Source organism: Eleutherodactylus coqui, chromosome 8 (assembly GCF_035609145.1).
Source record: "Eleutherodactylus coqui strain aEleCoq1 chromosome 8, aEleCoq1.hap1, whole genome shotgun sequence".
NCBI lineage: Eukaryota > Metazoa > Chordata > Amphibia > Anura > Eleutherodactylidae > Eleutherodactylus > Eleutherodactylus coqui.
In genome coordinates, this window is record NC_089844.1 from 94,815,524 (window position 1) to 94,828,045 (window position 12,522).

Genomic DNA, 12,522 nt, shown 5'->3' on the forward strand with positions numbered 1-12,522 from the left:
GATTGAATGGAGCACTGGTCATGCAAGGGCACTAGCGCTCCATTCACTGTCAATGGGACTGGCAAGATGCCCACGCTGCACCCACTTGGGTTTTTCCATCAGCCCCATTTGAAATTAATGGAGTGCTGACCGTACATGCTCAGCCAGGGCTCCATTCACAGTGACGTCCCTGAAGGGGAAGGAGCAACCCCCGCAGTGTCTGAGCGGGGCGCGGGAGTCCAATCATGGAGATTGACGGGGGTCTCATTAGTAAGACCCCCATTGATCAGTAAATTATCCCCTATCCTGTGCATTTTTGGAACTACCCCGTTAATATTATGCAGATTTATATGCACTGGCTTGTCTGATCATTAAATGGGTTATCTCATACAGACATCCCCGGTTCATATACTCTTTAAAACTATTAGGTGAAATCTGCAGATAAATTTGAAGTGCATTTCTCTGTGTGAACAAAGTCCACAACATCAGTCTACAACTAAACTGTGGATTTCTGCCACAGAATTACACTTCTAAGTAGTAGGGATCTGCACAAGGATTTAGCTCTTGTCAATGAACAGAATCATGTGCCTATTTCCTGACATGGAATCTGCTTCAAGAAGTGTCATGTCACTTAAAAGTCCACGTGTGGGTAATTCGACGACATATCGACTTTGGTTTTGATTCCCATTGAAAATAATGGGACATGGGTTTGCCACAGATGTGATGCAAATTTTATGTCAAATGCGAAAAAAAACCTGTATAGATGGATAGATATGTCTTAGCAGGGGTCCTCCCTCTGCCCCCCCCCCCCCTTATATGAGTCAGATTTCTGAGCAGCTCTCATTCTGGTTGACTTAATCTGTTCTGGATGGCCATTCATATGCAGGGGATATACCTGGTTTGCTGCAGCTTTTCCAGGTAAGATCAGTAAGGTGGGGGGAGGGGGGTCTCCGATAAGACAACCAGCCACTTCACGATTTCAGCTATATGTCATTTTAACAGAAAATAATTTTGTAAGGGTGCGTTCCCACATAACAGGTATCTACTTCTGGCTGCAATTCCACCCTGCTGTTTTTTCGGCACATATTGTACTTTGGCAGTAAAAACAGACCGATACAATTTGCATATATTTATTAAAAATGCCAACATTGAGGTATATTTTTAAAATTGTGATTTTGTTTTGTTTTTGAGCTGCAGTATGTCAAATACATTCATAAATATTGTAGCCATTATGAGATACATATTTCTGCTTTATTTTGGAAGCACATTTGAAAAATTTAGCACATTTCTGAACAATTTAGGAGACTTACTAATTTAACATTTAATTTTGAAATTTGTGATTGTATGTTTTTTGATTTTCATTTATATTTTTTTTTATTTTACAATGATATAAATAAATTATATTGATAATTAAATTAATTGCTGTAATAATTTAATTTTAAGGGTATGTTCACATGCAGCAGACTCGGTGCAGATTTTTTTAATGCGGAATCCTGCACCAAAACTCTGTCAAATTCTGCATTACAGCACTGGTGCAGATATTGATGTGGATCTGCAACAGACCTCACCCCTACATTTGAAAGTGGGAAATCTGTTGCAGATCCACATCCAAAGGGTATAAAAATCCACACTAATGGTTCGGATTTGGTCACAGATTTTTTTAGTGTGTATTTGTATGAACTTACACTTAGAAATTCAATTTATTCCTAAATTATTAGAAATGAACCCTACAATGTACAAACACCATTATTACCTAAATGGTATAGGTTATTGGAAAAGAAGAGGTTGTTTTGGGGTTAATGTGTGGATGGCGATGGTATGTGATGTTTTGCAAAGTAGGCTTTCTTCTGATCTCACACTGGCAGGAGAGTGAAGGAGAGCGATGCTGGTTGGGAGGGGTAACATCATTCCTTAGGGAGAGCACCAAGAAGGTGAGTGAGAAGACTTATAAGGCCACCCATGCTTCTCTGGGTAATATGCAAATAGAGAAGAAGTAACAATACCTCTGCAACACCACTTATTGGATGGCAGCATTCCTGGAAATCAATGCTTGATTTTTTTTTTATACAGGTCTGTAGAGCAATGATTGGGAATTGAAAACCAAGCCACAGTCCATACACAGACAGCTGTGTCAGGGTTTTTGCCCCTCATCAGTGTGCAGTAGGATCCTGGCTTGGCTAGTGAGATGCCTGGTATGTGGGCCGGGAGGGGTAACATCTCTCCGTAGGGAGAGCACCAAGAAGATGAGTCAGGAGACTTATAAGACCATCTATGCTCCTCTGGGTAATATGCCAAGCCAGGATCCTACTGCACACTGATGAGGGGCAAAATCCCTCATCAGGGATTTATGTTGCAGCTGGAGGCTGTTTATCAGTAACAGCCGACTCCCGCTGCAGGGTGGTGTGTGATCAGCTTCTAATGCTGCGCCATCCACATGATATACGTTTACGTCCTGGTGCATTAAGTACCACTCAGCCAGGATGTAAGCGTATGTCATATAGAATAAAGGGGTTGTCTGGTCACTAATCAATGAAAAAAGACTCAGAAAGGAGTAAAATTGATCAAATAAGTCATGTTCACTTTACGAATTCCATGCTGCTTTTCTTCCAATGCTCCCCAGGTTCCCTGCTGGTCTTTACTTTCTGAACCCTTTTGTACATGGACCACTGCAGCCAATCACTGGCTGTCCTGGTCCCTGTTGACATGGACTTATGACCACTGCAGCCAATCACTGGCTGTCCTGGTTCCTGTAGACATAGATATGACTCCTGCATCCAATCGCTGGCTGTCCTGGTCCCTGTAGACATAGATATGACCACTGCAGCCAAACGCTGGCTGTCCTGGTCCCTGTAGACATAGATATGACCCCTGCATCCAATCGCTGGCTGTCCTGGTCCCTGTAGACATAGATATGACCCCTGCATCCAATCGCTGGCTGTCCTGGTCCCTGTAGACATAGATATGACCCCTGCATCCAATCGCTGGCTGTCCTGGTCCCTGTAGACATAGATATGACCCCTGCATCCAATCGCTGGCTGTCCTGGTCCCTGTAGACATAGATATGACCCCTGCATCCAATCGCTGGCTGTCCTGGTCCCTGAAGACATAGATATGACCACTGCAGCCAATCGCTGGCTGTTGCAGGGCACTACTATGTCCAATGATTGCTGCAGTAGTCCTGTCCATATCGAAAGCAACCTGAAAGTAAAGAGTAGGTTTCACATGTGGCAGATTTGTTGTGCATTTTCCACAGCAGAATAATCCATAACAAATCTGCACCAAATGGGGTGCATTTTGACTTGGATTTTGTTGTCGAAAATTTGCAGCAAATCCACTTTGTGAAAATTTACCCATAGAGTTATGGGAGACTTAAGGCCCTTTTACACGGGCCAAAAGTCTTTTAAACGACTGCACGAGTGCTGATGTCACCACTAAGGCCGTCGGCGCTTGTGCAGAGCGTTTACACAGACTTCCTGCTGGATCGCTGGCTTCTTGTCCGCTTCCCGCTTAGCGCATCACCTCCTATGGAAAGCGCTGAGCTGGGAGCATTTACATGGAACAAGAAGCCAACGAGCAAACAAGGTTTTTTAAGCTGACTGAAAAGTCAGTTTAAACAACAGTGACGGACAAGTGAGCGATTTTTATTTATATTTTTCTTTTTCTTTTTTTAGCATTCACACTCAGCGATTATCACTCACATTAGTTCATTTGAATGAATTTTGCGCAATAATCGTTACGTGTCAATGGGCCCTTAGGAATTGTTAGAATGGAAGTGTCGGGGGATCAGTCAGGTAAATATGACTGACTTTACACCAGTTGGCCAGACCACATCTTGGCATAGAAAGCTTTATTTATGAATCCCGGAAAACTCCTTTAAGTTCTGTATCCTACATATTGCAAACAAAGTGTCTGCACTGTTTGATGGTTCTTTAATCTTAGAAGCAGTTTGATGGGTGACCTCGTTATTATTTTCATGTAATGAGGAATCATTTATCTGGAATTACAGCAGTTTGCTGCCACAGGGTTGCTTGTAATCTGTCTGCTGTATCATCACTGAGCGGAGCCCTGTTTATTGCAAACCAAATTGAATCGCACCATCATTATCTTTTACATTTAACTGACATGTTATTATAGAATCAGCGGATGAGACTTGCTTTCTAATTGCCTGACTTATCCAAATTCTGCGCCGAGCGCACTGGATAGAATAATAAAAGGTTATGTGCAAACATGTCTCAAGTCTGAATATTATGCAGGATCAAATTAAAAACTGTCCTCTAATCTCTTGCTGTAAACTGTGGCCGGGATATATTGCCCGCCGAGCCTAGTTTATCACTGTACTTTATTGTTTACATAAAAAGATGATCTTGCAAGACAGGAACATTTCTGACGACGTGCCATTTAAAAAAAAAAAATTTAATGTGCATGATTATGGCAGAAGTACATGCAGTAGGACCACATTTTTATTTTGTCATGTTTTTAAAGGATTTAAACATTTTATTTTTTCCCAGACTATGCAGTTCTATTATTTTCGCTGCACATAAAGCTGTCAGGCAGATGAACATGCGCTCACCTTCCCACACACCGGTTTGGCTTTGGTCTATCTGAAGTGGTAGCACCTGATCCTTGTTTTTCACACTGAACCCCTCCAAATGGGATACTGGCTTTTCTGTGGAGTCCCCAAGCCGTTACAAGCGCACACACACACACACACACACACACACACACACACACACACACACACACACACACACACACACACACACACACACACACAGTTAGTCCCGGTTATGGGGCTGAGGCTCAATACCTAATCGTGTTAACGAGCTTAACGCCTTAGTGATGAAGCTTATTTTTTTTTTAGTCCCTAGAGGGGACAGCAGCAACTTGCGATCACTCCTGCAGTATGCTGTAATGCCATAGCATTACATCATACTGCGATTGGGCAGGCAATCTATCAAGCAACCCTAAGGCTTGATAGGCATTCTACGAAGACAGCCCTGGGGCCTTTCAGAAGGCTTATATCTATATTACACTCAAGTTCGGCACTATGGAGCAATTCCAGCAACCTCATTGGTTCTGATTCACAATTCCAGCTATCTGATTGGTTGTTTGGCTTGTCTGATTGAACCTCATTGGTTGTCTGGGTTCCCTGATTCAACTTGATTGGTTGTTAGTGCCGAACTTGAGTGTAATATAGATATATGCTTTCGAAAGGCCCACGGCTGGCATGACACCCACATGGCTTCCTATGATCTCATTGCTGTGGGGGGGGGGGGGTGGCTTCTACGGGACAGGTGAACATCGTTCAGGACATTTAAAGGGTTGGCAGCTCTGATCAGCCGTGCGACTTATCGGAGCTGTTGCCGCCAGCTGTAAGAAACAGCCTGTGCCCTGCATTGTATGGAGGGAGATCGCCGCTCGATCTCCATTCATACATACCCCGCAGCTGCAGGATGTAAATGTATGTCCTATAGCGTTAAGGGGTTGGCCAAAAACATAGCAGAGGTCAGGGCTGGCAGCCAGCAGTAACACAAGCCAATAAACAAGGTCAGGGAGCACAGAAGTCAAAATAGTCAGGAAAACCGGCAGAGGTCAGAACCAGAGAATAACACTAAAAAGCCACTTACACGGGACGATTATCGCGTGAAATTGGTTCAAGCAAACAGAAATGCGCGATAATAGGTCTAAATGCAAAAATATTGTTAACTATTAATTTACTTTTCGTTATCACTCAGGTTTCAGCCAGCATGAAAATCATCACTGACGTCTTGCGTATAAACGCTCCTCGCTCAACAATTCACATAGAATGTAAAGCACTGAGCAAGAAGTCAGCGATAGTCAGGGTTGTTCTGCCTGCCAGAACACACTGCGCGAGCGCCAACAACCTTAGCGGTAATATCAGGACTCGTGCAGTCGTTTAGCCGACAGTCGTCCAGTGTAAACCCAGCATAACTGGGGCTTTGTCACAATAGATAGGTGCGAAGTAATAAGGCAGCAAAAATGCAATCTTAAACTTTCACTCACAACCTTAAGGTTGCAAATTCAGTTGCCGCGTGGTTCAGGTTGACTCAGCCTTTCATCCTTTAGAGGTCAGTAAAATGAGTACCCAGTACCCAGGAAGACAATGGCAAACCACCCTGCCAAAACAGTCTGCCAAGAAAATCTCACGATGTGACGTCACCCTAGGAGTCGGTCGTGACTCGGTGCTTGCACCAGGAGAATTTACCTTTACCCAGTTTAGTAGGCACAGGGAGAGTTAAACGCTGTTTCCCCAAACAATTCCTGATATTTCAGCTTGGACCATTGTGAGTATGATATGCTGGAAACAGGACATTGGGCATCAAAGGAAACTCTGAAGATTATTCAGGCATGGGAACTTTGTAAAATAGTTAAGAAAACTTAGTGTCCTTCCTAAAACACACACTATCCCAATATCATTAATATCATTATAGTTACTCCTACAATCATATAACTTTATAGACTTTGGTGGCGTCTACTGAATAACCCAATTAATGCTTTTAGTACTCATCATTAGCACTATTATGTGATTATTTCATGAATCTGCTACGAAAACAGTCGTTTTAAGGTTATGTATTATACAATGTAATCAGTCAAATCTCACATGGTATGAAATCACATAATTACAGTAAAATGAGTATCCAGCTTGGTGGGGGTTAATAAATTACTTGAATGCGCTGCGGAATAAGTTTGCGCTATACAGATAACAAGAATCCACTCTTTTAAATATTGAAGGGGAATGAGTGATGGGAGTGCTCATTGGCCCTTTAAGAGAGAAAAGGCAGGAGTGTGCATGAACCCAGAATTCTGGGTACGAGCAAAGGAGAGAGAACAGTGTGCAGTGCATGTTTGCTCTCTCCCTGTCTGGACACAACTCAGTCTCAACTTGATTATTAACGGGGATTTCTGAGCTTTTTTTCTTTTCTTTTTGTAAATCATACTGGCTATGCCCCAAAATATCCCAAAACCTATACTCGCCAATCGTGAGTGAGGCCCTGCAGACCCAGCACTGCACCCTTGTTCTCCTCTGTGGCACATTGTTTGCTTCTTGCAGTCAGTCTGTGAAAGGACTGGAGTTGTGCAGACGTTGAAATATAATATTTTTATTGTTTTGGGGCACAAACAGCACTTTTTTTTTAAATTTACTAAGGGAACCCCTTTAAAGAAATGTTTGCATATCAGATTGGGCTTCCCCATCATAAAACATGCACCAGTGCTGCTCCATCCTTATTAGCCAGTTGTATCATGCATGGCATCCTTCATTTACACAGAGCAGCACATCGTTCATTCTGTTTAGCATCTGTGTTTTCACATCATTGCTTTCTCTGTCAGTTTGTCCTTGTCCTTGAAGCCTAACAACATGGCAGATTCTGGATTCGAAGGTGCTGGATGGAACCCATTTATTAGAATGTTTTTTTTGTTGTTGTTTTTTTTCCCCCCGGCTGCCATTAAGCAGTCCAGCATTTTCCTGGATGAAATAAAGCTGTGAAGTTTCACATAATTCCGTGATGGAAGCTCAGAACAGTCTCCAATGCTGATGTGAATGAGCCAAAAGACCTTTTGTTCTGAAAATCAATGTAAACAATAATCAGTTTGCATACTCGTGCAAAACAGTTCATCCAGACGTAATCAGCCTATGATGCCCCATATTTAATTTACATTATCCCTATGTTATTTTATATACAATACTGTACCTGTATATGTGTATATACTGGAGCTGAACCAGGAAGTGGAGAGCGATGTTGGGGAGAGGAATTCATAGAGAAGGTATCGCAAAAACTTTAAGAAAAATTTGATTATAAGTTGCTTTGGGTGAAAAAAAAGCCTAGTGGTAAGACAACTTTAGAGAGAAAACCTGTCACATTGGAGATGCAGTTGGATCTACAGACAGCAGGTTATGGGGCAGGAGGAGCAGAGCAGACTGATATATAGTTTTGAGGGAGAAGATTGAGTATAACTTGTGTTTTACTCATGAAGTCTGCTCATTCTGAGCTTAGAGGTCCAGTGGGCGGTCCTACAAGTGACTGACAGCTGCGTATGACAGTACATACAGAATGGCTGTTCGGACCGCCCACTGGACCTCTAAGCTCTGAATGAGCAGACTTTACATGAGTAAAACATAAGTTATACAGAATCTTTTCCCGCAAAACTATATATCAATCTGCTCAGCAAATTCTGCACTACAGGATGCTGCCTGCAGTTTGGGAAGCATGTTTAAGCTAACAGGTTCCCTTTAAGAGTATAACATGGGTAAGGCGTTTCCAGATTTTAGTTATGGGTGTAATTTTGTTATCTTAACCCCTTTGTGACCAAGCCTGTTTGTGCCTTAATGACCAAGTTAAATTTTGGAAATTTGACATGTGTCACCTTTAGCATTGAATAACTCCGTTAAGGTTTTGTATATCCAAGTGATTCTGACATTGCTTTTTCACCACATATTGTATGTCGGGTACTTGGGTGGTAAAAATAAACCAATAGAATTTGTGTTTATTAAAAGCGCCAAAATTGGGAAAGTTTTGAAAAAAATAATTTTTCACATTTTCAACTGCACTATATCAAATATGTGCAAACATACTGTACAAATTTTTGATGAGATGTATATTTCCATCTGTTTACTTTATTCTGGAAGCACATTGAAAAAACATTAGGTGTTTTTTTTAACCATTTAGGAGACGTACAAATTTTACATTTGATTATTAACATTTTGAACATTTTGTTTTCCTACACGAAGCCAAGATTGCAAAGGCTCATAGGAGTCAGAATGATAGATACCCCCACAAATGACCCCATAAAAAAAAAAATTATACAAATTTTAATGTCTTCACTAAGGGGTCTCATGAGTGTTTTGACCCCAGTTTCTTTTCTGGCATTAATGCAATTTAGAGGAGAAAAAATAAAATTTTGCAAATATGTCATTTTAAAGACAGGATATTTTTCTATAGTGCACATGAAAATCAAGATTTGCACCCAAAATGGATACCGTTGTTTGTCCTGTGTTCAGAAACATACCCTTTGTGGCCCTAATCTTATGTCTGTATGCACAACAGTGCCCAAACCAAAAGCAGCATTAAACTTCAACTGTTTTTTTACTTTTACGTGATCGCTATTATACATTGGATAACGGTGATCACGTGACCAGAGATTGCTCACCGTGGCCCTCGGTCACTGCTCTAGGCTCTCTGCTACCTTTAGTAGCCATGAGTAAGGAGATTTTAAATTTCCCATTCCCTACCCAGCTTCTGCGCTTGTGTCCACCATATTGGCGACGGGTGGATGCGCCGAAGCTGGGGAAAGGTTTATGGATAAAGATCCCATCGGGGACATCGCTGGAGGACTTGGTAAATAATTCCACCTTCCCTCACTGATCGGGTCCGTGACGGGTGGTGAAACTAGTTTTTTTTTTTTTGTTTTTTTTTACTGTGAGCCCCAGATCCAGGGTGTTTTTAATTGGGGATTAAAGCCTACTAAAGCGGGACGTAAAAAGTCTATACGTGGTCACTAAGGGGTTTTAACATTCTAAGAATTGGTTTCACACACCTTTTTCTTTGGGACCACCTCTTGTCCCCACATAGATTGAAATTATATGGTAAAGATAAAGAAAGGACTTCTACTTCTTCTACTTGCTATATCCACTTCTTGCTTTGGCTCAAAAAACTGCATAAAAAGTTGCCACAAAACCTGTCACTCTTACAACCAACCTGCTTTACTGGCTCCATTTCTTCGATTTATCATTTGAAACATGAAAAGTATTCTAAACTCGCAGCTTGTCAGCCAGTTATATATAAATCATTCAGTTATGTGACATACTTATAATTTGAGTATAATATATACAAATTTATTTTGACTTGATGCTTTCTGCAGTTTTATGTGAGGACGGACGAACAAACAAACTTTTTATGCAATGTTTCTGAATAGTCACCTGTCAAAACACTCCAGAAGCATTTAGTGTAATGAATTCACACTCTCTAACTTAAGGTGAGCTAAAAACAAACAGATCCCTACCAATTTCTGAAAGTCGGTGATTAATACCTGCTTTTCATTCTTATCACACATTTGCTAATCAACTAGTCTCAAGCCATGCCGCATTTCATTTGACAGTAATGGTTACCATTACCTGAATGATTCCTTGTATTTGGGATGTAAACTGTTTAGCAATTCAGCATAAAGACATTATGAGAAATAATTTATTATCCTTACTATGCCTCTGTCTCAGACTGATGTCATACCTTTAGATTAGATTCCAGCGTAGTGATAAAACAAACAAAGGTCATGTATTGGAGGATGGAAGTATGAATTTCTTCATAAATATTTAATACTTGCAACAACAGGTGATTTAATAAGGGAAATTCAACTTCAAGAAAATGTATACATCTGGCATTAAGGAATGTTCACCATAGAATTAGGCTACGGCTACACAGCAACTTTGGTCGCACAACATGAAGGTTGCATGGGTGCTATTGTATCTTGACGCCACCAGGAAGTCCTGGTGGAGGCAAGATTGACAGAGGGTGACGCCCCCTGTAGGTGATTGACTGCAGAGCGGGTTGTGCTGAAGGTCCTGGAAGCCCACTAAGGAGTTATTCCGAAGGCATACATCGGTTGCCGTAGCAGCCGCAGCTGCAAGGGACTTCCCCGCCGGCGCCCCAGAAGGAGGAACCCCCCTTAGTGATTTAAGCGCAGGGAGGGCAAAGCGGCGGCGGGCGACAAACGCTGCCACCCCCCCCCCCTTCTTTCATGGACAAAGTGCTGTCCTGTGGACTGCAGCAGTATTAGCAGCTGTGATTGGGGGAGCGGCCGCCACAGACCTGACAGGCAGCTGCTGGGAAGCAGCGGGACAGAGGCTCCAGGCTTAGGGTGAGGGTTAGTTTTCTTGTTAGCCTTACATTATTACATGTCAATGCTGCCATGTTACAACGGTAACATGCCAGCATTTACAGCTACTCATGTAAGCCTAAGGGCGCCCACCCACTGGCGTTTTTTTTCACTGCGAAATTCGCAGGTTTTTTTTTTTCTGCAGGGGGTCTATGGGACTTGTAATGTAAAAATCGCGATTTACCGCGATCGTGATTTTAGCTTTGCATGTCCCATAGCCCAAAGACCCCTGCAGAAAAAAAAAACGCTGCGAATTTCGCAGTAAAAAAACGCTAGTGGGTGGGCACCCTTACATGGAATCTAACCATCACCCTAAGCCTGCAGGGCAGGCAAAAAGCAATCCACACGCTGCTAGGGCCTTGCAGCATTGACCTAATCGGAGCTAGGGGTGTGACAGAGGCGTTCCTACATGCAAACCCTGTCAAACTCTAGCTTCCGGTGGCTTCAAGATACAATAATACCGATTGCATGTTGTACTGCGACGTCACTAATGATGATCAGAAGGGTTGTGTTGGGACCTGTGACCTAATGCAACCACAACACAACAGTCACAAAAATACAAAACTGTTGGATCTTTAGTTACAGATCTAAAGACGCATGCATCTTTGACATTGAAGACTGCAATGCAAGTCATTTGCAACTTGCCTGTGACCTGTCTGCAACTTGTTTACTTTTTAACAGCCAAGTCCCAGATCTGTAACCCAAAAGTCGCACAAATGTTTCAGTCTTACAACTTTTCTGAGACTTAAAGGGGTTGTCCCGCGGCAGCAAGTGGGGTTATACACTTCTGTATGGCCATATTAATGCACTTTGTAATATACATCGTGCATTAAATATGAGCCATACAGAAGTTATACACTTACCCCCTTAATAAAAAAGAAGTGCTTTCACCATCACACATTGGACTTTGATCTACATCTTCTAGTAGCTTAGAGTGTTGCGCCTCCATACCAGTTCTTTTCACATCCTTTTCGCTACACTTACGCCCACACTGGTGGAGCGTCATCTGGTTGGCAGCACCTCCACCATTCAAAATACTCAATCATTGAAAACTCTTTGTACTCCATAAATATTCCACTACCCTCACTGGGTCTTGCTCCACCCTCCTTTTTCATTTCTTTTTCTCCTTCCATTAGACGCGCTTGCGCTGTGCGGTCTTCTGTTCTGTTGAATGCGGCCGCTCTGGCGTGCTCGCGCCGCTGAGGTCTTCTGCGCATGCGCAGACCAGCTCTCCAGCACGCCGGAGAAGCCCCATTCAACAGAACAGAAGACCGCACAGTGCAAGCGCGTCTAATGGAAGGAGAAGACAGCGTTAGTCGACGCCATGGAGACGAGGACGCCAGCATCGGAGGGGGTAAGTGTATAACTTCTGTATAGCTCATATTTAATTCACGATGTATATTACAAAGTGCATTAATATGGCCATACAGAAGTGTATAACCCCACTTGCTGCCGCGGGACAACCCCTTTAAGGCCCATTTACACCAGCAGATGATCGCTCAAAAATCGCTCAACCGACAGTTTGAGTGACAGCTTTGAGTGATCATTTTGTATAAACTATTAAGTATCTACTTAAGTACCAATTAAGTGTGCAAATGAAGCCTTAGCTGAATGCAGTTAGTAGCTCTAGGGCTCTTAACTGCGCTCAGATCC

The 12,522-nt window shown here is 42.4% G+C and overlaps 1 protein-coding gene and 1 long non-coding RNA gene across 6 annotated transcripts in view; one reads left to right on the forward strand and one right to left on the reverse strand.

Moving 5' to 3' along the window:
* Positions 1–12,522, forward strand: part of PARD3B (par-3 family cell polarity regulator beta) — a 1,131,600-nt gene that overhangs the window by 63,396 nt on the left and 1,055,682 nt on the right. The window lies entirely within an intron of this gene.
* Positions 7,459–12,522, reverse strand: part of LOC136576617 (uncharacterized) — a 154,687-nt gene continuing 149,623 nt past the window's right edge. Inside the window, exon 3 of the long non-coding RNA XR_010786395.1 lies at positions 7,459–7,562. This is a non-coding gene — a long non-coding RNA (uncharacterized lncRNA). The remainder of the gene's footprint in view (positions 7,563–12,522) is intronic.